General features: G+C 39.3%; 1 protein-coding gene across 3 annotated transcripts in view; it reads left to right on the top strand.

Annotated features, from left to right (window-relative positions):
* si:dkey-215k6.1 (transmembrane protein 132C) overlaps window positions 1-26,826 on the top strand; it is a 267,022-nt gene that overhangs the window by 121,825 nt on the left and 118,371 nt on the right. The window lies entirely within an intron of this gene.

The raw sequence follows: 26,826 nt of genomic DNA, 5'->3' as shown, positions 1-26,826 counted from the left end.
CTTTTTTTGTGATGTGGCCGTTGCCACGTTGAAACCAAACGATACCAATAAGTGATTGCTCCGAGCCGGTCTGAGTTAACATGTATACTGTATGACAGCCATTCTCGCCAATGAGGAGTGAGCTTGTTAGTCAGTACCCCTCCCACTGGATAGTAGAGCTTCTCCATGTCATTCCATTTTTTTAATTATATAATTCAGAAAGGTACACTTAGAGCTATTCCAGGCTATTTGATGGTGTAAGTTTAATCATATTTTGTTTGGGTATTATAAAGTCAATGTATTTTCAATTTGACTAAGCTCAGGAAAAAAAAAAAAAACTTCACCTGACCACTTATGTGCAGCTCTGCTGTGTTTTAGTTGGAAAACCAAGGAAGTGTCGGCAAAGAGCAGCTGAAGGTGGAGGAGGATGATAAGGTGGACAGTGAGGAGGAGTTGTCCTCTTTTCAGAACAGAATCAGGAAAGAGTTCTGCTACTTACTGTACAATTTAAACTACTTATAATAAAAAATGCTCCAGCCGTATTGTTCAAGTTTCACGAGGATTGTAGAGCTTTATTATGTCCAATAGGTTCTGGCTTTCAAAAAATCAATTGAAGGAAATTAAAATAATTTATTTTGGTCTCAGAAAATAAATTTGAGAAAAAAAAAGTTATTTATCCAAAAGATGTTGAATCTGAAATGAAATCAAGTTGTGAAGTTGTCATTCAAAACTAAATAATTTAGTAATTTAGCTGTTGTTTTTAACACAGCCCTCCTCCCCCGCCCCAACCTATTCTAACAACTAAAGTTGAAGTTAACGTCTCACTAGTTGTCACTAGTTGTCACAGGCGCTGGGTGTGTCAGATTTGTTCTCTGCATTCAACCCATCCTCAGGGGGGAAAGATGAGTTGCAGACAAAGTTGCACACATAACATTTGGTGAATCCAACACCAAAATGCCGATTATGAAAAAGGGGGGCATTAGGACCCATTTTGGTAAAACCCGACCATTGACTGTAAAAGAGAACCGGACTCAGGGAGTGTGGCGCCATCCATAGGAAATTGCTTATTTCCAGCTCATTCAATTCAATTCAATTTTATTCACATAACCCAATATTTACAACAATAGTCATCTCAATAGGCTTCATGCCGGTAATTGAGTAATAAACATGAATCATAAAGAATATAATGTCATATCCGGTCCAACACCAAAGATTTTCAAACATGGTTGAAATTAATAAAGTTTGGCCTTAATTACAAAAGGGGTTTATTCAGACATACCTTTGGTTTGTCTGAAGATTAATAACCTTTATTGTTAAAGTAAAATATTTCCAACACAAGAGGCCGTCAGTTCTCATCTGCCTGCCCAGCTGTTCGACAGGACAAGTTAGAAAAAAAAATAAAATAAAATAATATAAAGTCATAGAAATCTAGCCACAGGGGTTGCAAGCCAGTAACTTCTGTGCCGGTCCCAAGCCCGGATAAATAGAGAGGGTTGCGTCAGGAAGGGCATCCGGCGTAAAAATTGCCAAAATAACCATGCGAATCATCCACAACACTTTAGACATACCGGATCGGTCGAGGCCCGGGTTAACAACGACCGCCACCGATGCTGTTAACCTACAGGGTGTCGGTGGAAATTTGACTACTGTTGGTGGAAGAAAGAGGGGAGGCAGAAGGGTCCGTTGCCAGAGAGAGAAGGGAAAAGGCAGGAACATAGGTTTGAGAATAGGGACTCTTAACGTTGGCACAATGACAGGGAAAGGCAGAGAGCTGGCAGACATGATGGAGAGAAGGAAGGTAGATGTACTGTGTGTGCAGGAGACAAGGTGGAAGGGCAGCAAGGCACGTAGTATTGGAGGAGGATACAAACTTTTCTATCATGGTGTTGATAGGAAGAGAAACGGGGTAGGAGTGATTCTGAAGGGGGAGTTTGTAAACAGTGTTCTAGAGGTGAAAAGAGTCTCAGACAGGATGATGAGCCTAAAGTTAGAAATTGAAGGGGTGATGGTGAATGTAGTCAGTGGGTATGCGCCACAGGTTGGCTGTGAGTTAGAAGTGAAGGAGAGATTCTGGAGTGAGTTGGATGAGGTCATAGAGAGTTTTCCCAGAGGAGAGAGAGTTGTTATTGGAGCAGACTTTAATGGGCATGTTGGTGAGGGCAACAGAGGTGATGAGGAGGTGATGGGCAGGTTTGGTGTGAAGGAAAGGAATCTGGAGGGACAGATGGTGGTGGACTTTGCGAAGAGGATGGAAATGGCTGTAGTCAACACTTACTTCCAGAAGAGAGAGGAACATAGAGTGACATACAGAAGTGGAGGTAGGAGTACTCAGGTGGACTACATCCTATGTAGACGAGGTCATTTGAGAGAGGTTAATGACTGCAAAGTGGTGGTAGGAGAGAGTGTAGCCAGACAGCACCGCATGGTGGTGTGTAAGATGACTCTGGAGGTCAGGAAGAAGAAGATAGGGAAAACAGAAAAGAAGACCAAGTGGTGGAAGCTACAGAATGAAGAAACTTGTGAGGAATTTAGGCAGAAGTTGAGGCAGGTCCTGGGTGGTCAGGATGAGCTTCCAGAGGACTGGGAAACTACAGCAGAGATTATCAGGGAAACAGGTAGGAAGGTGCTAGGTGTGTCATCTGGAAAGAGGAAAGACGGTAAAGAGACTTGGTGGTGGAATGAGGAAGTACAGGAATGCGTCCAGAGGAAGAGGTTGGCTAAAAGGAAGTGGGATGTAGAAAGGACTGAGGAAGGTAGACAGGAGTACAAGGAAGCGCAGCGTAGAGTGAAGAGAGAGGTGGCAAAGGCCAAACAGAAAGCTTACGATGAGCTTTATGACAGGTTAGACACAAAGGAAGGAGAGAAGGACTTGTACAGGCTAGCCAGACAGAGAGACAGAGATGGGAAGGACGTGCAACAGATAAGGGTGATTAAGGACAGAGATGGAAAGGTGCTAACAACACAAGAGAGTGTACAGAAAAGATGGAAGGAGTATTTTGAGGAGCTGATGAACGAGGAAAATGACAGGGAAAGAAGGGAGGAAGATGTGGTTGTTGTGGAGCAGGAAGTAGCAGAGATTGGAAAGGATGAGGTTAGGAAGGCTCTGAAAAGGATGAAGAGCGGAAAGGCCGTTGGTCCTGATGACGTACCTGTGGAGGTATGGAAGTGCCTAGGAGAGACAGCAGTGGAATTTCTAATGAGGTTGTTCAATAGGATTCTAGAGAGTGAGAAGATGCCTGAGGAATGGAGGAGAAGCGTTCTGGTCCCGATCTTTAAAAACAAGGGTGACACGCAGAACTGCAGCAACTATAGAGGAATAAAGTTGATGAGCCACACAATGAAGCTGTGGGAAAGAGTAGTGGAAGCCAGGCTTAGGAAGAAGGTGGAGATTTGTGAGCAGCAGTATGGTTTCATGCCCCGTAAGAGCACCACTGATGCCATTTTTGCTTTGAGAATGTTGATGGAAAAGTACAGAGAAGGTCAGAAGGAGCTGCATTGTGTGTTCGTAGATTTAGAGAAGGCGTATGACAGGGTGCCGAGGGAGGAGCTGTGGTACTGTATGAGGTCGTCTGGAGTGGCAGAGAAGTATGTCAGAGTAGTTCAGGACATGTATGAGAGAAGTATGACGGTGGTGAGATGTGCTGTAGGTCAGACAGAGGAGTTCAAGGTGGAGGTGGGACTACACCAAGGATCAGCTTTGAGTCCTTTTTTGTTTGCTATGCTGATGGACAGGCTGACAGACGAGGTAAGACAGGAATCTCCCTGGACAATGATGTTTGCGGATGACATTGTAATTTGCAGTGAGAGTAGAGAGCAGGTGGAGGAACAGCTAGAGAGGTGGAGGTTTGCTCTGGAAAGAAGAGGCATGAAGGTCAGTCGTAGTAAGACAGAATACATGTGTCTGAACGAGAGGGATCAAGGTAGAAGCGTTAGGTTACAGGGGGCTGAGGTGAAGAAGGTGCAGGAGTTTAAGTACTTGGGGTCAACAGTTCAGTGTGATGGGGATTGTGGAAAAGAGGTGAAGAGGCGAGTGCAGGCAGGTTGGAGCGGTTGGAGGAAAGTGTCAGGAGTGTTGTGTGACAGAAGAGTGCCAGCAAGACTCAAAGGAAAGGTGTACAAGACAGTGGTGAGACCAGCTCTGCTCTATGGGTTAGAGACGGTAGCAGTGAGACAGAGACAAGAGGCTGAGATGGAGGTAGCAGAGATGAAGATGTTGAGGTTCTCCTTAGGAGTGACCAGGTTAGACAGGATAAGGAACGAGTACATCAGAGGGACGGCTCATGTTGCCTGTGTTAGCGACAAAGTCAGAGAAGCCAGACTGAGATGGTTTGGACATGTTCAGAGGAGGGATAGTGGATATATTGGTAGAAGGATGTTGGAGATGGAGCTGCCTGGCCGGAGGGCAAGAGGACGGCCAAAGAGGAGATATATGGATGTCTTAACAGAGGACATGAAGTTGGCTAACGTTAGGGTAGAAGATGTCCATGACAGAGTGAGGTGGAAAAGGATGATTCGCTGTGGCGACCCCTGATGGGAAAAGCCGAAAGAGAAAGAAAGAAAGAATATAAAGTCATAGAATTCCATAGCTGATTGCTGAACTAAACAGACTAAACTGAACTAGGCATCCCGGACGTTAGACCCTCGCAGCAACATGTCATCAATAAACAGTGTATGGTCTGAGTTGGTCTGAGTCAACATTGCTATGGCAACGAGGTAGTAGGTTGAAAAACTGTCATCTGGACTTGGCTTTTAAAGTTGAAAACATTTCACCTTTTATCCAAAAGGCCTTGTCAATTCTGAAATAGATGGTAAAAGAGCAGGTTTATGGGAGGAGTCAGCCCTGAAACTGGATGCCAACCACTCTTGCCTATCAGGAGTGAGCTTGTTGGAAGACCACACCCCTACCACTTGAAAGTGGGATGAGGGGAATCTGTCGGAGATTTAGAATTTAAGATGTGGGGGCTAGCAGGCACCACCTATTTTTTTTTTGAGACAGCTGATTAGTCAGTTCATAACTTGGATAACCTGAATTACAGAAAAAAATAATATTAGCAAGAACATGTTAAAAAAAGGTAGTTGAGCAAGAATGGTAATTCAGAGAAACAGAATGACTGTATAATAACAGTTTATATCTACATTAAAGGATGAGGGATTTTGGCTTATTGGAGCCAGTGGGTGCTTCCTGTTTGGAATGTGAGGGGAGGGGGGTCGCTCAGTCTAATTCTCCTTTGCAGTCAATGGTTTAAACTCACAATCTATACGTCTCAGTGGTTAGTTAACCTCTGAGTTGGTTCCAAGCTGTCTGCTTGCCTCTATAGTTACCACCTTAACTTCCAGCTAATTAACTACTACCTTCAAAAGGAGTTCAGTAGCTACTGAAAAGGTCGTAAAAAAGCACATAAATTAGGGGAACATAAAGTATTAATGTCAACAAACCCAAAATACTGAATGTCTTATAGGTAAAAACAGAACAAAAACAAAGCGAACATAAGAAAAGGACGTTGATGGTCCTGCTTGACTGAATCTTTCCCTCTCACTTCTTTGGGTGAAGACAGCAAATGTTTCTCAATCAACTTTACATTTCCTCTTCTGCCTCTTCAGCTTTTTCCATAAATGTAATTGACATGTTGCTGTGTACCAAAGGAGGTCAGATCTAAATGCCTTAAAAGCCACTTTCATGGACCGTCTTGGGGATTTTTAACCTAAGTGGATTTTAAGACCTGCTGCTTAGTGAGTAGTCACAGATGGAATTAATTTTTATTTCATCCCATAAATATTATTCATGAGTTTAACTCAGTCCGAGGACATCATATTTCAGAAGATTAATCTCCTTGTGTCACTTTACACGGAACACATGTGGGCATGACACCTTTAAAGTTTAAAGTGTTGCCTCAAGATGAAATATCTGTCTACAGCATTAAGATGAAAAAATGACAATCTCCATACAGTAGTGTAGCACAATTTCTGCCTTTATTTTTCAGCTCCCTTTGCTTGATGCATTGCTCGTTGTTCAATTTTTTTTGTCAAATAAAGCAACTGTGCTTATAGTTTTGTGCAGTGCAATACAGTTGCTTTGTTGTCAGAAATACATTATGTCATCACAAATTAAGTTTTAGCAAAGAAGGCTTTTTGAGTAAATAAAAACAGATCTAACAAAAGGTAACACTGATGCAGAATTTACAATGAAATGTGATAAAACCAAAATCCTGAGTAGCTAAAGGAAAAAAAAAAGCCAAATACACAAGGGCCTGCAGACAAAGACATATGACACACAGCAAACAGGGGTAGCAAAGATCATTGAGTTTGTATCGCAAAGATTGCCACAAAATTTGAAGCAGGTCTAAGAATTGTCAGCTGAATCCAGGTCTTTAGATGTGATGGACATGAATGGCAAAAAGGCAACTGAGCAAATGTCTGATTTGCTGTTTTTGTCTTTTCTGAAGAAAACAAATTATTCAAACTATAGCATCAGGGATATTCTACACACCAGAATGCACACTTGAAATGTTCTGCCGGTGATCAAAGCATCAGAAAGGATGATAAATCTGAAGCTGGAAGTTGAAGGTGTGATGTTGAATGCTGTCAGTGGTTCTCCCCCTCAGGTTGGATGTGAGCGAGAGAAGGCAAAATTTGAGGAAGATGGATGAGGACCTTAACAGTCATGTGCATGAAGGAAACAGAGGTGATGAGGAAAAGGTGATCAGAACAGGAGTGCAGAAGGTGGTGGACTTTGCCAGAAAAAAAAAGAAATTACATCGAAGAAGATGTTTTCCCAAAGAGAAAGATAGGATGACATTACATCTTGTGCCGACGTTGTAATCTGAAAAACCTCATTGACTCTAGCTGTGGCTGAAGAAGAGAGGATGGTGGTGTGTTGGATGACTCTGGTGGTAAAGAAGATGATGACAAGAGCAGAGCAGAGCAGAGGACAAAGTAGTGGGTGTTGCAAAAGGAAAATTGCTGTATGGCCTTTAGGGAGGAGTCGAAACAGGCTTGGGAGATCATGAGTTTCTTCAGGATGACTGAAATTAGGGAAACTTCTGGGCGAGGACAGCAAATACAGAGACTTTGTGAAGGAATAAAGAATTTCAGGAGTTAATAGGTTAACTGAGAAAAAGTGGCAGAGAACATAAATTAACAAGTAGGAGTACAGGGAGATACAGCACAGGTGAAGGTGGAGGTGGAAAAGACAAAAAAGGGTGTATGGAGACAAAATGAGGAAGTGTAGATCTGTACAGGTGATGCAGAGAGACAGAGATGGGAAGGATGTGCAGCAGGTTAGGGTGATCAAGGACAGAGATGGAAATTTGTTGACAGGTTCCACAAGTGTGATGGATGAGGAAAATGTTAGAAAGGGCAGTAGGAAAGGTGGATACTGTGGAGTAGGGAGTAGCAAAGATCATTGAGGATGAAGTGAGGAAAACACTGAACAGGATGGAGAGTAGAACAGCATCCTGACTACAAACCTGTGGAGGTTTGGGAGTGTTTAGGAGAGGTGGCAGTAGAGTTTCTGACTGAAGATCGTTGGGAGTGAGAGGACGCCTGAGGAACGTTGACCTGGTGACCACATGTTAAGAAGACAGATGTGTAGATCTTGGGAAACCTCAGAAGAACAACGTTGATGACTCGCACAATAAAAAAAAAGAATAATGGAAGCTAGGCTGAGGCCAGAAATGATCATTTGTGAACAACAGTTTAGTTTCATAATAGGGTAGAGTAACACAGATTATGCTTTAGGTGAACAGTGAAGGTCAGAAGGAGCTGCATTGTGTCTTTGTAGATCTAGAAAACGTCTATGACAGTATTCAGAGAGAGGAGCTGTGGTTTGTGTGAGGAAGACTAGAGTAGTAGAGAAGAATGTTGGAGATTTGCACGACACGTGTGAGAGCTGAAAGAAAGGATTCCAGGAAAAAGAACAGGAGGACAATGTGGACGTTCATGCATGTAGCGAAGGAGGACATGAGGGTAGTGAGGAGAATGAGGAGGATCGAGTCAGAGAGAGGGAGAAGATAAAGGGAATAGACGAGGAGTAATATGTGGAGTACAGACCAGAAATGTATCAATAAAGACTCACATAGATGAAAATAGTGTCTTTGGCATTTTAAACATGATGTTGGGACATTTTCTGATGATAGAGGACATATTTAAAGAAAATTAAGCTCCAAGCTGCACCTCTGAAAATTTATTTTTCAAATCATTCTGGATCAGGACTAGATGGGAAAAAAAGGAAATTTGAAAAAGAGATTATTCATGATGTATCAAAAATTGAGGGGTGAGATGATTGAAGTGGGTCTGTAAAAAATCCAAACCCAACGGACCACCTAAAACTCCACACAGCGATGTCCATGTTACACTGAATTTGCCATATAAGGATATTTACATGCTTCATCAATATTTTATTTACAAATTCCAATTTATTCCCTCAAAAAAAAAAAAAAAGTAAATACGAGTCCATGAAACATTACAAGATCCAAATGCATTAAACCATCACAGTTTCCGAATTATTCCTAACATTGCAACTTTAAAGATGAAAAAAAGGACGACTCATCCGGATGAATCCACGACAGCAGCACGAGAGCGTGAAGCTGAATACCTGCTAAAATAACCGCAAAAACTCTCAGCATGAAGATTTCATGCTATAAATCTATGATTAGTTGATGTTTTAGGCATGTCTTCAGTGTAAATATTAACAGAAAGAAGGTTAAAGTGATCAGTATCTCCCTCAGTAAAAAAACTCTCTTCAACTGCATTATCATTGTTTGGTTACCCAATTAGTAAGATAATTAACTATGAGAGGATAATTGATACTCATGTTAGCATATGTGTCTGACAGAAAGTCTCTTTTGCTTGTTTTTTTTAAATATTTTTTTTAATTTTCTGCAGCTATTAATCCATGTTCTTGTCAACAATATTCAGACATTTGTATGGTTCTTCATAGCGCAACTAGTCAAAATGAGTTACATATTATTTTTTAATTTTAAAAAATAAAAAGAAAGTTGCATATTTTTTATATTAGCAGTAAAATATTTAATAATAAAGTAAAGGACAAACAAGGACACGCGGGTTGTGTTTTTGTACTATGAGCTCCAGGTGTGCGTGTTCCCTCGTCCGTGTCCCTGAGTTAGCCCTGTAATGGACCTGTAACCTGTCCGAGGTGAGACCTGCTTCCTGGCGCATGACAACAGACATAAGCTTTGGGATAAAGTGCAAAGAGTGGCTGGAAGTTTGGATGCAAAGATAAGAGCGGTGAGGTTTCTCCAGAGGATGCAAGGGTTTGGTCTGATTTACCTCCATGAAACAGATCTTTAAAAGAAAAAAAACTAAATAAAAATAAAAACGCAAAAATAAAACAGTGACTTTCATTAGTCCTCTTTAAATCTAATAAGAAGCTTTTGATTTGTGTAAAATATTCTTATCTTTTTGGCTGAAGATGGACATTTGTGTTTTGTGTTGTGAAAAAACAGATACCAGCGAAAGAAAAAAACTAATTTGACATGCTTCGCTGTTTTTATTTATTTTTTTGACATTTCTTACATTATTTTTTGACTGTGTCTTTGCCTTGTTTTTAGATTTATATATTTTCATTCTGTTTGATCTTAAATTATGTAAATTCTTACAGCAGCAAAAATATTACTGAGTTTTTTGGGCAGTTTCAGGTTCATTGCGAAATTACTCTGTAATATAATGCAAAAAAAAAGGAAAACGTTGCAGTTGTACTAAAAAGATGGATATTGAGCACTGAAAGGAGAAAGAGTTTTAAACAACAATAAGTAAAGCAAATTACAAAGTATTAGTTTAAAAGGCTCTGGACTAAAAGAGCGTCTATGTTAACTTCAACCTGCCTTGTACTTAAAAATAAACAGTATGTCGAAATACGTCTAAATATTCTCAAAAAATGTAGACAAGATGAACTGTCAGGAGGTTATTAAAAAAATCCTTTTTGCAATTTATTTTAGCATATTGTTTTTTTCTAAAAGTAACCCCCCCCACACACACACACACTTAATGGAGAAATACAATTAAACGGATACTTTCTCAGAAAAACATGCAATCAAGTGGGGGTGCTGACTTTATTGTTTTCATCTAAAATATGTTTGACTTGTATTCAAGACCCACTCTGATCACCTTTTGATCTATAGTAAAAGTGTCTCCAGTGGTCTTTTAATTATGACAATGCCCTTTTTAGCCAAAACAAAAGAGAAAGAAATGTCCTTCTCTAGGACATAGCTTCTGCAGAGCAGCAGTAGTTCATCAGAAATCACCTCTGAGTTATGGATGGGAATGTTGGCATGAAGCAACCCCCACCCAACCATCTGGTCACCCATAACTGAGAGGTCTCTGAATACACGCTCTCCCACTAACTTACAGCCCCTCAGACAAGCCTTTTTTCATCTGCATCTGATTCACAACAATCAGAATAAACAAATACCCAGAAATTCCATTAAAACCTTAATTCTCTTCATATATGTCTACTATATCTACTATATCCTGAAACAATATATATATATATTCTAGGCAATTTATAAATATTATATGTTTATAAAATGATCATTTTGAGACAAACACAGGGATGTGAAGGTTTTGTTTCTTTAAATTGCAGTCATTTTTTTCTTTTTGTATCATTCTTTTGGAGGATTTTGCTATGCCTTACACAGGGGACCCATGTGCTGTTGCACTTTTCTTAGTGAGAGTCTAAGGCTGTGATACAGTCGCTGTAATGAGCATCATTTGACCTTTTGATTTGCATGGGAAAATAACAGGGTCTTTATACAAGCCAATAGTTATTTTTTTCAATTTCAGTTTGGTTTAGGGAAGTCAAGGAAAAAGGTGACTCAAGGGTAACAGTCAAGAGGATTACATTTACTGATTTCTGCTTTATCATTACGTCTACTGGCCTTTTCACCAAAGTGAAGTGATAGGGGAGGGGGGCAGACATAGAATGACAAAAAAAATACCAACAACTTTATTTAACCCCAACTGTCAATGAGCACCAATTAGTTCTTGTAACCCCCTCTGTGCTGCAGTTATGTTTCAGGCAGAACCATTTAGTTTCTCTAGACTGCATCCTTTCAGTCTCCCTCTCAGCACCTCTCTTTCCTCTGGTCCCTCTGTTTCTCTCTTCCAGATTCAAATCATTCCTGAATATTCATGAGGGTGTTATTTGCATTCCTGGCTCCTGAAAGAGACCGACACACAAAGGTGACAGCCATCAACCTCGAGATAGCGCCAGTGTTTGTGCATTTTTGGGCTGTGCGTTTGTTTGAGGGTGAGGAAAATTGACGGGTAAACACAGACTTGCGGAGGAATGAAATGAGGAGAGAGTGGAAGGAAGGCAAAATGCTATTTTTGCAGTTTTACTCACTAAATTATTGAAATATATCAGAAAAAGTAAGTCTCAAAAAAGCAGCATTACTGTACATTTTCTTTCTTTGCTGGTCTGCTGTTGATGTGCTAATGGTTCACCTTACACCTCCACCTCACTTATTATCCCCACATGCTCATTTAACTCTGTCTCCATACAAAATCCTCTACCGGTCTCTGTTTTTAAACTCCTGGCACTCCATTTTTTTCCTTTTGTATGTGTTTCTCAGCTCTGTTTGAGTTTGGGTCTGGTAATGCCAGCTTGGGTGCGCTTGATATGCAAATGTTTAGACGTCCCTTTTGTTTTGCTCATTTTTTTTTTCTTCTTCTACTTCCTGTTGTAGGATAGAAGAGCCTCTTTTAGAAACTGAGTTCCTTTTCCCAACACCTTCATTCTTGTGTGCTAATGATGCACACACCAGATGAAGTGTTAAAGCTGTTAGAGCACAGGGCAAAATGCCTTATTTTACAGTAACGTTTGAACAGTAGTTTCATTTACCTTCATGCTCAGTTCCTGAGGAATCCGTAATATCGCCATATTTTTTGCTAAGATGATGCTGATGTTCACGAAATTGTGTCACTTATTTTGTTTAGCTTTTTACCAAAGAGATGGTTGAAGAAAACCATCAGACTTCCATAAAAACGTTTTTTTTCTTTCTTTTTTCTCTTACACTATATTACTTTGGTTTCTGCTCCAAATATTTACTATCATTTTTTTTTTTATCTTGGTAAAGTACTGTATATTCTGTACCATAGGGTGCACCAGATTTTAAGGCGCACTGTCAATGCATGGTCTATTTTTGAACTTATGTCATATATAAAGCGCACAGGACTATAAGGCACATCAAGCGAGGAAAAAGAGTCAGAGATAAGTCCATTAGTCAGTCAAACTTTATTGACTTAGTTCACAGTTAATTGAGAACTGGGCTACACATTACCCACATTAAAGTATTCATAATACCTGTAACTCCCAACCTTGTTTGCAACACAAGCTCCATTTCCATTACGCATGTGCACAAAACTTTATCGAAAATGAAACCCAAACCGAATCACACAATAAGTCATTCAAAAACACGGATGTGAACAATTCTTTGATTTACAGCAGATACATTTAAATTTCTGCCACGGCACTAGCGCTCATCATCATCAATCAAAGGAGACATCGGCGTCTTATTCAGGCCATGCAGCGGCGAGCCCCTTATATGTGGGTTTATATACGGTTGAAGCCATTTTGGGAAATGGTGGTTGGTGATTTTAAAGAGGAGTTGTGGATCCAACATTTTCACATGACGCACTAAACGTTTGATGAGCTGTGTGACACTGTGGGACCCTTATGTGGCACCAGTTCCTACCAAGAAGCACATTGCCATCCGGTTGTTGGTCACATGACTCGTTTAATTTTAATGTTTCCATTACAGTTTTGCTAAATATGTCAATTTGGGCAGCTAAAAAAACCACCTCCTCCAAGTGCAAAAACTTTTTTTCAAAAAGTGTGAGTTATTAGAAATTCTCATTTATTAATTTATTAGAACAAATCTTATATGAACAATTTCATTATCAATGGAAATTAGCTGAAGACTGATACCGCTAAAATGAACGTTACTGTGACTATGCCAACTCCCAACCTAGTTAGCAACATGAAAAAAAAGTCTGAAACCCTTAGCCGTGCTACTATATTGACAAAAACACCAAAATTTGTTTGAAACTTGGAAAAAAAACAGGCTGACATTTTGACTAAGCGTCATGTACTGTACCTGTGAAAATGACTCTGACATCAGTAGACACAAATGAATCCATATATACGGTGCTCCAGACTAAAAGGCGCACCTTATAAGGCTTTTAAACATGCCTGCCCTACAGTGTTCAAAATACGGTATGTAGTTTAGAGGTGACAACAAATATTCCTGCTGGAGGCTGGGTGTTCATGATCACTGTTTTCTTCCTCACGATGCATTTAACATGTTCAGCAAGACGTGTGTCCTTTTTTTCATCGTCCTATTCCATTTCTACAAGAAGAGGGTTTAATCTACTCATGCATCATTGATGAGTTATGTGAAACATCAGTTTAGGAAGTAGGTAAGGCTGCAGATGGCTGCAGTCACCTGAGACCACAGTTTGAGTCCTGCAGGATGTCTGTCAATTTCTCTCACTGTAGTTAACCTTCACCTGTCATGTTGTTTTTCCCTCCATTATTTTTTCCAATTTCTCCTGAATTTTTATCAGGAACACAAATTATCTCATAAAATTGGGCAAAAGGGGGGACGCCTATAGTTGCACACCTGGGACACCGTATGTCCCAGGTGTGCAATTCATTTAAAGACCGTTTATTCACAGCAAATGCATGTCAAAATGGGCTGTTGGACTCTGCATAAAAAACAGAGAACACAGTGATTGTCTTTGGGGTGCTTTTGCAGGTAAAAATTTAGAGCTGAGCTGTTTTAATATTATAAAACAGATACATTGACTTTCGTGGGCCTTTTATGAATCACCGAACTGATAGAATTACGGGTGACAGCATAGTTGGCATGTTGGTGTGGCGGTTATGGAGATGAAATCCAGCTGGTGGTCGAAAGGTTAAAAGTTGCAATATAATTTCATAAGGGCTGGTTTCACGAGGTTACATCATTGCACCATGTTTTCTGCAAAAAACATTCCAAATGTCTAAAAACAGTGTAAGCCATCCAGCACAGGTGACTGTAGCAGGCTCACGGTGAGGAAAACAACCTGCTTTGGGCAATTTGGTATTAGCCATGTATGTGAGGTTTTTGGGCTGTGGGGGAAATTGTAGGAAGCCTCACAGATGAGGGAAAATTTGCAAGGTCCATGCAATTTTTTTTCATAGCTATATGGTTAGAACCCCATAAAAGCTGGTGTTTTTAGTAAAATAATTATGTGAAAACAAAAATAAATTGGATTTTAATTGTTAAAAATGGAACATATCTCTGTAAAGCCTTATTAAGATTAAACCTTTTTATTCTTTCAGCAGATAAATGTAACAGGAGAAAAACATCGGTCTACCTGATGAGATCAGGACATGTAAAACAAATTCTGATATTTAAAACAAGATTTTGACCAAAAGAATTAACAGATTCTTTTATAAACTAATTTCCTTTGATTATTGTGTTTTAGAAAGGTAAACATGTTTGGGATTTGTATTTATTTTCACTGAATTCTAAATTTCCAGCAGTGGAAAAGCCTAAAGCAATAAGCTACCATGGCTGCAGGGAGGATTTGTGGTGAACATTTTTGCCCCAAGTGCTTTTCCGAGCAGCAAAATCTGCCAAAAAAACGGGTTATTCCTTTATTTTTGCTCGGTGTAGTGTGACTTTGCCTTTATCCATTTGAATGTAGGTTTTGAAAGAGTCTCCCGTTACTCACTGAACCAATGGACAATCAACTGTAGATTCTGTTTTTTTTTTTTTTTCACAAGTAAAGTCTATTTTCTAAGAGAGAAAAATGCATCTCCAGATTCAACACAGCGAGAAAAAAAAAGAAAATCATAATGGTAAACAGCCTGGGGGAGGCATCCCAAAGGCAGCAGCTGCTTGATCTTTGTGCTAAATGACCAATGAAAGCTCACAAAGATGATGTGTCACAGGCTGCAGTTACACTGACCGCTGTGATCCATGGAGGCTTGTAATGTTTGTCATCTGGGAAAGTTGAGCCCCACTGAACTGCTCAGTCATTGTTAAATCACTCTAGACAAGAACTCTACCTGAAAGCATTCAACTTTAATTCTGTGTCAATTATTAATGAAGGAATTGAAGAACCTCGGAAGTCCCTCAAGGTTTTAGAGGGTGATCCTCCAGGGAATGCTGGCAGGTTCAGTCGTAACCCTTTCAGGCGATGAGGTTATCATTTCTGGAGCCATTCTTTATCTGAAACTAAAGTACAACTTACTGTAATTTCAGGAGCTGGTAAGAAGAGTCTCTGAATGAAGTTAAATCTGAAAAAAAAAAAAGGCTGAAGTGTTTGATCAGTAAAAGTAAGACTGAAATCCTAACTTTACAGTATGTGTTATGTATTTTTTAATCTTAGTAATTGATACTTTATTTTAATGTTTGCAGTGAATAAAAAACTATTATATATTATAATCCAATTATTTCAGGAAGGGTGCTAATTCAGCAGAGACCTATTTTCCCAAAACATTTTAACCACAAACATCATGATTTTTTTTAAGGTTTTTTTTTTCCCCCAAATACTTTTCCAAAGAAAAACTGTGCAAATCGAACATCTTTTGTTGAACATCACAACAGTTCTTGTATATTTTAGACTCAAATAAATGCAGAAAACATTTCAAACGTAGAAGCACTTTTACCTTTTACACTGTACTTCAATAAAACACACAGCTAAGTCAGCATTTTTTTCATTTAAAACTTAGATGTAACACTTGCAGACTCATTTTTTTTTCTTCTTTTGTCAGACTCCTTGTCTGAAAAAAACATCTCCTAAATTAACCCTTCAACACTGGAGGCGTCACTGGCCACCCCTAAATGACACACGCACTTTGACCAAACACAACTCTTCGACCGATTACGCAATCATTCCTCTGATTCTGACATGACTTTTCATATCGGCTTTGCTGCAAAATGGAATATATATGCAACACAGCTCAGTGGCCCTGTGGGACAGTGTCCGCCCTGAGACCGGAAGGTCGTGAATCCAATGCCAAGCCGAGTCGTACCTAAGACTCTTACATTGGGAGCCAGTTCCCTTCTGCTTGACACTCAGCATTAAGCGGTTGGATTGTTAAACTGTGTCTGCATTTCACTGCTGCCCCAGCTCATGGGTCAGGTGCAGAGAAGAAGTTTCACACACAGGTGCTTGACAACTAATGGGACTTTAACGTAACTTTTTAATATTACTAACGTAAAGATTTGCATATCCGCACAAGGCTGCGTTTTTCTTCATAATCTATTACTTTGATTGTGTAAACGGTAGTTAAAAGAATGTCAATGCTGCAGCAAAAGCTCAGGTGTTAAAGGGTTAAGGTTCAGATTCAGGGCAAATCTGTTTTCGAATTAAGTTTTATTTACGTAGTTGTCCTTTTTAAAGTGGCATAAACAAACAAACAAACCTTTTCTCCTGAGTTTCTATATGAGAAAAAAACAAACTGCATCCACTGCTACCTGGTGCAAATATTATTTTATACCACAGAGTGACTGTGCTGTCATTCTCAGGTAAAAATGCACTAGCTGAGCCTATTGCTAAGTTCAAGAAACTATTAGAAATTTCCCATGATGCGTGCTGTAATGCCCCTGCCCCATGTGGCTGTATTAGGTCATTCCTGTTCCACTTTTCTGACATCAGAAATTCTGAACATATTTCAGAAAACGTGCTTGAAACCAAAAAAATGTCATATTGTGGGGCAGAGAATGATTTTCTGTTGCAAAGTTGCCCTCAGAAACAGCAAATTCCGATTTAGGAATGAAAAAAAGATTTGTGACTAAAAAAAAACATGGAATTTGTGATAACCCCTATTGACGCAGCAGCAGACAGTTGACAAATGTCATTTGTTCTGCGGCAAAAATCTTTATTTCTTGTTAATACAATGTTTATTTCAAAACAGTTTGGTGCTAAGGCACAATTGATTGCTGACCTAAAACTGAAATCCTATTAAGAGCAGATGCCTTCCATTCATGTGGTATGGTATGAAGACGTGCCCGGCTCCGTGATTGACCACCGTGCTTCATGTTTGCTCGTTTATCAGTGCTAATTTGCCAGCTAATCTCCCCATTAAGCTCAGTGGGAACATTAGCCTAGCAAATTAGAGCTGATGAATGGGCTATTATTCATCGTAAAATACCCCCACTTCTTTCTCTTGCATTTTTGCTTCCTCTCACCATGCAATTCCTCCCTTTTCTTCCTCCATCTTTATCTTAACTGTACATCTCCACGCTTCAATATTTATATTCTCATTCCATGGTATCGCATGTGCTTTGTGACGACTCTATTTTGAGACATAAATGAATATTATAGTGCATTATCTCATGGCACAGTGTACTAAAATACGGGAATTGTTCCAAGAAGAGTTAACAATGAGAATCAGAGCCGTGAGAAGGTGCACAGTTTGGGCTACAGTTAGATCTTTGAATACTGTAACAGCTTGTATACGCGTTTGTTGGATGAACAGATTGTTAGAGAAACAAAGGTATCACAGATGCCTCCAGTCTTTCTTCTATTTTTTACCATCTTTTCTTCCCCTCTGTATCCCTCCACAGTTCCAATTTTACCATGCAGATCTATAGACACTCTTCTCTATATAAATTGTCTTTGAAAGTGGCATGTGTTTTGTGTGGTTTAATCTCTTTTGCATTCTTTGGTCCTTGAAGTGCTTTTGACTTTTTGTATATTTCAACCCTTGTGGTATAAAGCTGGAGTTCCAGGGCCTCTGAAGCCTTTCGTGTGGATTTCATGAAGGATGAGACAAGAAACTGACAGCTCTATAAGAGAAAAAAAAGAGGGAGTTAGGAATGGGATCATGGAGGGAACAAGAAAGAGAAGCAGTTTAATAGAAATTAACTACACTATTCTGTTTATACCTCTTTTCTTTTCTATTCTATTGTCTGTTGTCTCCTGTTCACTTCCTACTGCTCTTTTTGTGTCTAATCATTAGTATTTATCATGTGTTTCATAATTGCGTAATTAGTTTAAGTAGTCATCTTGAGATTAGTTACCCAACAATCTTTCAGAGGGACTCCTCTATCTGCTCATGTAACATGATCTGCGAAGATACTTTACTTGTACACATAACTGCATCCCTGGATGACTGCACACACACACACACGCACGCGCACACACAAATGCACGCGCACACACACACATGCACACTTATTAGAGAACCTTTCTCATCAGAACATCCTGCTGCTTATTAAGGAATTTTATTTTACAGACTTGAACTCCACACCTCTGCATTGAAGTCCCCTCTGACTGCCAGATTGAGAATGTTTGTAACCAAAGTAATAAGAGCCATGTCAGTTCACCAAAAAAAAAAAAAAAAAAAAAAAAACACTAGGCACCCTGATACAGAAGTAAGCATGTTTAAAAGCTGGTCTTTCAACCGTCTTTGTTTGTCTTTTCTTCTTATTTTTTTAACCTTAACTTTGTATTTCTGAAGGCAATCTCATGTTTTTGCCTTTTTCTGTGAATTCCTGCAACTTTTGGGGTTGTTTGTTTTGCTTATTGAGAACCTATTTGCATAAGATGGGTATGATAATAAAATGAAACACAACAACTTGGGAAAAAAAAACCCGAACAGTTAGTTTCATGTTTAACATGTCTGGTCTGAATACAGTTTCTCTTTGTTTGGAATTTGGCTTTTACTTCACGGGGTTACAGACAATATCAACGGCTGATTGTACGTTTAAAAAATGCACCCACCATCTGTTTAAGACCAGAAGTTCTTGAAGATTGTCCCAAAAAAAAAAAGAAAACAGTGCAGCAAACATCCCACTACATTTATTGCGCATTAAAAAAGTCGATGCCTGACAAAAAAGTTTATAACGAAGCATATGCGCAAAAAAAGTAAGCACAAATCTAGTAAGTGGCAGCCTATACTGCTTATTACAACTGTTTTTTTTTTACTGTGTAAACAACTAGTACAAAAAAGTACACACATACACTATTCACTAACTGTTTAGCTTAAACAATAAAAGGCTGAATAACAATCTTTTCCTGGTAATATTAAAATCACTTTAGATCATCTTTGGCAGTATTTTTATAGATATTTCAAGTATTTGTTGAGTTAACCAGCCTTTTACAAGGATTTTGTACCATAATATGAGCTAATTCATTTTTGATATTAACCGTTACTGAACCAAATCCCTCCATTTTATAGGAAACAAAAAAGAATGAAAGAGGTCAAACATCAGCTTTCGACGAGACGACATTTTCGTTTTTATTTACTCAAATATTAGATCATTGTGCAAGTGTGGTTTTGCATGAATGCTTAAGTTATTAATGAAATATTACAATACAAGAGAAGGGAGGCACACAAAAAAGCAAAAGCAAAGGACAGACTGACAGTAATGGGTGTACTCCAGTGGAGAGTGATAAGAGAGACGGAGGAAGAGTTGGTCTGCATAATGAGCTCTACAGCATGGAGGAGGGATGTGGGAGGGATGGAAAGAAAAAAGAGCAAGCTAGGGACGGATGAACAAACCTACCAGAGTCCAGGAGAGGACACAGAAATCTGCAGAGATGGATTGAATAACAGAGAATGTTGGGTTTAATGAGTATTCCAAGAGACAGCTTGTAAAGACGAGGACACAAAGATGAACATAATACAAAATGAATGTGGAGGTGAAATCTTAAGATAAAAATCCGGAGACTAGTAAGAACAGAGCTGCTGCAGATAAAGGTCAGCATGCCTCGAAGATATTGTATGCAAGCTCACTACAAATGAAGGGTAAAATACCAATTTGCCCAGAGTTTGAAACATGCAAAATTTGTTATCAAGTAAGTTTGATATTGACGAGTTAAGACAAACTAATCTTCCTCCTGTTTATATTGCAGAAGCTGCTCAGGGTGTGTAAAAATAGTTTATGAGGATTCGATTTGTTTTCAAGACAAACATCTGGTGACACTCATAAAAGATCATAACTTTTAAGGGTCCCATATGTGGCATGACTGCTGTAATAAAGTTTATGAGCGAATATTTATTTAGGAAGACCTATGCCCATTTTTAAGTTTTTAGGGGAAATATCTTGGTGTAATATGTAGTTTAAACTTTGATAATTCTTAAAACATTAGTGAATTACATGTCTTAGTGTTTTGACATCTGTCATTCACCATATGTTTCCTAGCAACTTCTCTTATTATATATTCAAATAATTTCAAAATTTGTTTTTAATTTGGTCATTCCGTTATCCCAGAAGACTTTATTTCTTCTATACTGCAGTGGATGCAGTTTACTTTTCCCAGACAAAAGCTCAGCTGGGCAGGATTTGCTTGATTGTGTGTTTTCATTAAGAACAGCTTAATGTAAATGGGAAAACATTTTTTTAGAGCTTGATTTTCTACACTAGAGCTTCTTATATCCTTGAGTAACATTCCAACAAGAAACGATGTTTCCAAGTCCTGCTAGCGTACCGTATTTATTTATTTGCTTCTACTGTTTCTCCAATCGTTTAATCAGGTAAGTTTGAGTAAAGAAAAATGAAAAGTTTTATTCAATATTTGAAACCAAAGGTACTTTTTGGTTAACAAAATAATCTTCTAGAATTACAAATAAACAAAAACCCTTGTCGAATCCCTTAAAAAACATTACCTTTGATATTAAAAAATAAATAAATCAGAAATTTACTTTTGACATTTCAAATAAGAACCTTTTAATTGTTAAAATGATCATTGAGATTTTTTTTCAATGATTTTCACAAATGAATATGTTAAAATAGGATCTGGGCAATAAAGTCCTGGTTTTGCATTATAGCCTTAATGTATCCTCTCTTACTTTGCTCTCATACTTGATCAAAGGAGCCAAAAATGGCTTCAAAAGCTTTGACTTGTAAAAATTCGTAAAGTCTCTCAGTGCTCATTACTAAAAAAATAAATCAAATTTCATCTTTAATTAAAGTGAGCAGTGAAATGGAACCCAAAGTGTTGTTTGATTGTGAATATTTGCCAACCTCGTGTCTGGATGTAGTAAGACTTGGGATCAAGGTATGTTAAACGTGACCATGACTGAGTGTTCAGGACAGATCTGCTATGTTTGACTGATGTGCAGCAACACATTGACTTACTCATGTTCTTCTATTCACACGCAATGACATTTGCAACATACCGATGAGATGAAGCTGCCAGGATCTAGTGGTGCTCGAAGAATTAGACTGCTGGGTATAATGTCACGCGCTGTCTCTCGTGTGCATTCCCAGAAGCTGTTCTAGCATGATCAGCAGTGGGTGGCATCAGAGGAGGCCAGCATATCTACAGATGCTGATGCTGCAGTGGAGACTATGCAAACCATCAACAATAAAGAATATGTTCCAAAAAAACACTTTTCTGTCCTCCTCCCCTTTAAAGTGTCGATACTTTTACAAATGCGTGAAAGTGGTTGAAGACGAATTGTTAAGCCGATAAAAGAGAAACTGGACAAAAATGTACAACAAATAAAACCAATCAAATGCCCATGCTCCCATTATACAAGCTCATATCAGTGGTATAATGGTACATGCATGTTCATGGACATTTTTTAAGAACTTACCCTGTTTGTCATTGTTTGCCTGTATGATTAAAGCATACACATTCATGTGTGTGTGTGTGTGTGTGTGTGTGGTTTCCGGCACAGGAGTCTGTGTGTTTGGAAGCCAAATCTTAAGAGGGGATCTGAAACTGCCCATGCCCATCCACATGTAGCACAGGCCCATTTGAGCCCCATCATGCAGAAACTTCTGATTCCCTGAGGTTACAGATGAACACAAGCTGGAGCGCTGAAAAGAAAAATACATCAAGAATATTTTTACTAACAAAAAGCAAAACAGTTACATATTTAATTTTTTTAGAAGTCTTGACTTTAATACGATATTTATTTTTACATAACTAAAATTTTCTCCCTAATTTTGAGATAATCTATGACAGTAAAGTTAGGACATTTCAGTTCATTCAATTTGTGAAACAATTCTACCATAAACAATTCCTCTTTTTCTTGAGTGATTTATTGTTGATAAAATTACTGAGTATACACTAATTTAATTTTACATAAAAAATTAAAAAAAAAAAAAACACCCCTCTCACCCTCCGCGGGTGGTTTCTCCTCCAAGCTCGGGTCCTCTACCAGAGGCCTGGGAGCTTGAGGGTCCTGCGCAGTATCTTAGCTGTTCCTAGCACTGTGCTTTTCTGGACTGAGAGGTCTGAGGTCTTTCCAGGTATCTGTTGTAGCCACTCCTCCAGCTTGGGGGTTACTGCCCCGAGGGCTCCAATTACCACAGGCACCACTGTCACCTTCACTTTCCAGGCTTTCTCCAGTTCTTCTCTGAGTCCCTGGGATTTCTCCAGTTTCTCATGTTCCTTCTTCCTGATGTTCCCATCGCTTGGCACTGCCACATCCACCAAAACGGCTTTCCTCTGTTCTTTATCCACCACTACAATGTCTGGTGGATTTGCCATCCCATCAGTCTGGATCTGGACACAGGATCTTTGCCCCCTCATTCTCTACCACCTTTGGAGGTGTTTCCTATTTTGACCTTGGGGTTTCCAGTTAATATTCTGCACACATGTTCCTGTATATTATTCCAGCCACTTGATTGTGGCGTTTCATGTATGCTTTCCCTGCCAGCATCTTACACCCTGCAGTTATGTGCTGGATTGTTTCAGGCGCCTCTTTGCACAGCCTACACCTTGGGTCTAGGGCCCTCACTGGGTGATGTACATTCTCCTCCGGGAATCGCACCCATTCATATCTATCTATCTCTATCTCTCCACTCTCTCTCTCTCTCTCCCTCTTTATATATATATATATATATATATATATATATATATATATATATATATATATATATATATATATAAATAAATATAAATATAAATATAAATGAGAAGGTGTGTCCAAACTTTTGGTCTGTACTGTATGTATATGTGTTTGCTGAGTTTGCTCTTTTTCGTGTAATCTTGAGCTTTCAGGCATTGCTGAGGCTCATGCTGCTTGGTTTTGCATTGTTAGGACCTGCAATCAAAGGGATCCTTTCCTTTTTCTTCCTCTGTGTGTCTATCCAGGGATGTTTCCTTGTTTTACATTTCACTTTGTAATGTGGCCTGTTTGCATTTGTAAAGTGTTCATTTACCAAACGTTAAAACACTTTTCCTTTTATCACCCAAAAAAACTAAATGTAATATAATTTTCCCCGTCTGAGAGGTGTTGTAAGAAAAGCATGTTCAGGATTGAGAAGGCAGACAAAGGCCTATATCACAGTTTTTCAGCCTCTTTTGGGAACGGCTTAACTTTGTGGAGTGATGCTTCAATCCCTCTGAATAACTGGAACTGCTCCACTTTTGTTGTCTGCACTCATTTGTCTTAAATTAAAATTTCCTTTGTGTGTAGTCCCTGTTTTTAAAAAAATTAAGCAAACAAGATTCTACAAAAAGAAACAAACAGAAGACCCAACGTTTCATTATATACTTTTAGAGTATCTTATCTTCTTTTTAAAACTTAAGTAAACGCATGCAATTAATATTAATTTGTTTGAAAACAGATTAACAGATTTAACAACAATCACACAGACATGTGGAGATATACATGAAATTACCTTCTAAAAGTTCAGCAGCTTGTTCTACTTTATTGGTAAATGTTTTAAATGGTTTGAGCCAAACAGCTGTCTGAGAGTTGGGATTTTTTGACTACAAAGGTTAAAGCAGACCAACATCGACCTCTGTGAAGTGTCTCATAGTGATGGTGTGGCTTTACAGTAACTTTTAAAGCACAATATGTTCCGTCTGTATCAGCAGATGGGTAGCACAAGTCAACCTGTCAGTTTGTCAGCGATCCAGTCATCCATGTAAACAGGATACCTTCCTAACAAATCCACAGACAGATTCCCTCTCTGTTGTTTTTTTTTTAGTTTCTGTCAGATACTTTTGCTTCAACTTTTTTTAGTTTGTGACTTTTTTTTCTTCTTTGACTGATCATACTATAATAAGGCAAATGGATCAAACAGATTTTTTCACAGAGGGTGAATCCTGACAATGCCTGTAAAGCTCAGTGTGGAGCAACAAAAGAGCTTCAGACAGAACGGTGAAGAAAGAAATGGATGTTGGAAGCAGCAGAAGAGTCAAGGACATGGGGTTTGATTCCACAATGATCTTAAAACATCGGGGAGGAAAAGTGAAGATCAAAAACTCAGAGGAGCTTTTAATTTGAAGAGATGCATTGAGGTTTAAACAGGTGAGATTAAGAAAATGAGTTGAAGAGAAAATAGTGTTGATGGATGACAAGAAACAAAGAGTTTAGAGGGAAAACAAATCCAATTAAAATGACTCAACATTACAAATACATCTTGTTTGGAAATGAACCCATAGCTTTTCATATAGAATGCCCAACTGAGGGTTTGAAGAGATATGGTAGTCGAAAGAATGTAAACACTGGAGCTAAAGCTCTGGTTAACTAGTTGTGACTACGTTATAGCCCTATTCACAAGTGCCTAATGGGCAGCTTTCGTGTAAAGCCAGTTTGGGGCTAGTACTCACACCTTACGAATGACTAGAGCAAGAGATGCAAACTACAGCCCTGCGCGGGACTGTTTCCTTCTTCCCGCTCCCGCCTGCGTCCACTCCCACCCACACCCGAAAAAGAACTTATTCCCGCAAAATGATAGAGATGCATTGATTTTGTGTCTTCTCCTGTCCCGCAGGAAAAGAAAACACGTATTTGTATTGACATTATTAAAGGGATTCATGGGGTTGTTTGTTTCGTGTCCCTTGCCTGCATGTAAAAAATAAAATAAAATACAAACAATTGAGAAAACTTCTCCAAATGTAAGACTTTCCTTGCTGAGACTTTTGTGCTGTAAATCAGCGGTCCCCAATCTTTATTGGCCGGTTTGACGTCTGGCAAAATTCTCACGGACCGGTATGTTATATGTGGCGGAGACACACTGCAGCAACGCTACAATAGAGGCAGAGACATGATAAGGTTGTTATGAAAAATGTGGGACACATAACTTTTACACAACATGCTTCCCAAGAAACCCAGCAAGGGCAAAGCCTCGTTGCTCAAAACAAAAGTCCAAGCGGTCCAAACACATCAGGATTCATATGCAGGACCTACAGTGGCCGGAATTGCCAGATTGATGTCTGATTGTCACCGGACCACCGACCCATGTCAACAGCTCTCGTCAAGTGCTCATGATGCTGTACGATTTCTAATAATCGGACGCTGGCAGTGGGACGGCAGAACAGGAGTAAGGGGTGGGACAATCTGAAATCTGCTAATCATCAGACGAATTTTGACAAATTTTTGGGGGACCTTGGAGAGCTTGGAGATCCAACTGCCAGTCAATTATTCCGGTGCTAGTTGGTTTGAAGGCATAAGTATGCATGTGTGAACACTATCTGTTTTGTGTACATGTTGACATGTGGACATTTTTGCAGCTAACAGGTGTGTTGATAACATTTGAGTGTGTGTGTGTGGACAGGCCCCGCCCTTTGAGATTTGTACTAAATTTGAACCTTACCGTAATGATAAACATCCAGTAAACTTGTTGCTGTATGCTGCTTCATGGTCTTACCCCCCCCCTCCTATTATTACCCTCCCACCCCCGCCTTCTCTCTAACATCCCTCTCTCTTTTTCCCTCCTTTCCTTTTCCGTCCGGTCCAACACAAAAGATTTTCAAACATGATTGAAATTAATAAAGTTTGGCCTCAATTACAAAAGGGGTTTATTCAGACATACCTCTGGTTTGTCTGAAGATTAACAACCCCTGTTGTTAAAGTAAAATATGTCCAAAACAAGAGGCCCTCAGTTCTCATCTGCCTGCCCAGCTGTTGGACAGGACAAGTTAAAAAAAAAAAAAATTCCGGTGCTGCCTTCCTGCTGCCCACCACCACGCGGCCATCAAATGTGCCCGATGTCCACTGACCGATATCAGAAAATCCTTCGGTCTGCATTTAATTAAAAAAAAATTTAAAACCTCTGTGGCCACAACGCATTGTGTAAAGATGTGACTGCCGCCTCCCGATTACAAATGCCACCACACGTGGATACCTGCGGAGTTTGGCTGATAAACTTGTATTTAGGTTGGGGCGGCTGCTGTGCAGTAGTGGGGCGGTCAACCTCCGATCGGATGTTTGCAGGTCCGATTTCTGCCTTGCCCGCCCATGTCTCGAAGTGTCCTTGGGCAAGACACTGAACCCCACCTTGCCTCTGGTGGAAGGTTGGCGCCAGTGTTTGGCAGCGTGTGAATGTATGGGCGAATGGGACTGTGACTGTAAAGCTTTGGCTCCAGGCCTTTGAGGAAGGTAGAAAAGCGCCATACAATTATACGCCATTTACCATTTAAGGTCGCAGCGTGCTGGCTTTTTGGTAAATATGACCTAGGTTTAAGATGTGGCCACTCCTCTCTATGACCCTCCACAGGGCCGGGCAACCCAAAGCCCTGTAGCACTCCTAAACCCCATGTACAGGTGAATATGACTAAATAATATTCTGTATTTTTATCAGCTTTCATGGGGGGAGCAGAAAATTGTCATTTTGCAGAAGAGTTCATTTGTTTTTTGTTGTTGCATCTGGTAAATAAACAAATTTAGTGAAAGTATTTTGTACAAAGAGAATACATTTCACTTGTATATTAACAAGGGATACAAAAAAGGCTGAAATACATATTTGTTTTATTTTTTTGCATTTTAAATGTGAAAAAAACAAACAAAAGCTTTCTTTAATAAATCACCTTGGGCCTCGGTTTGTTCATCTACAAAGAAAACAAATTACTGCACAATAAGCCATTAGATTCCACTACATCTGAATATCAAAGTTTAGCTTCTGGACAAACTATTGATTT

This window comes from Oryzias latipes, chromosome 9 (genome assembly GCF_053564925.1).
Source record: "Oryzias latipes strain Hd-rR chromosome 9, Olatipes_Hd-rR_3.1".
In the NCBI taxonomy this organism is placed as follows: domain Eukaryota; kingdom Metazoa; phylum Chordata; class Actinopteri; order Beloniformes; family Adrianichthyidae; genus Oryzias; species Oryzias latipes.
Note: the sequence above shows the minus strand (reverse complement) of the source record. Positions and strands in the feature narration are given on the sequence as shown.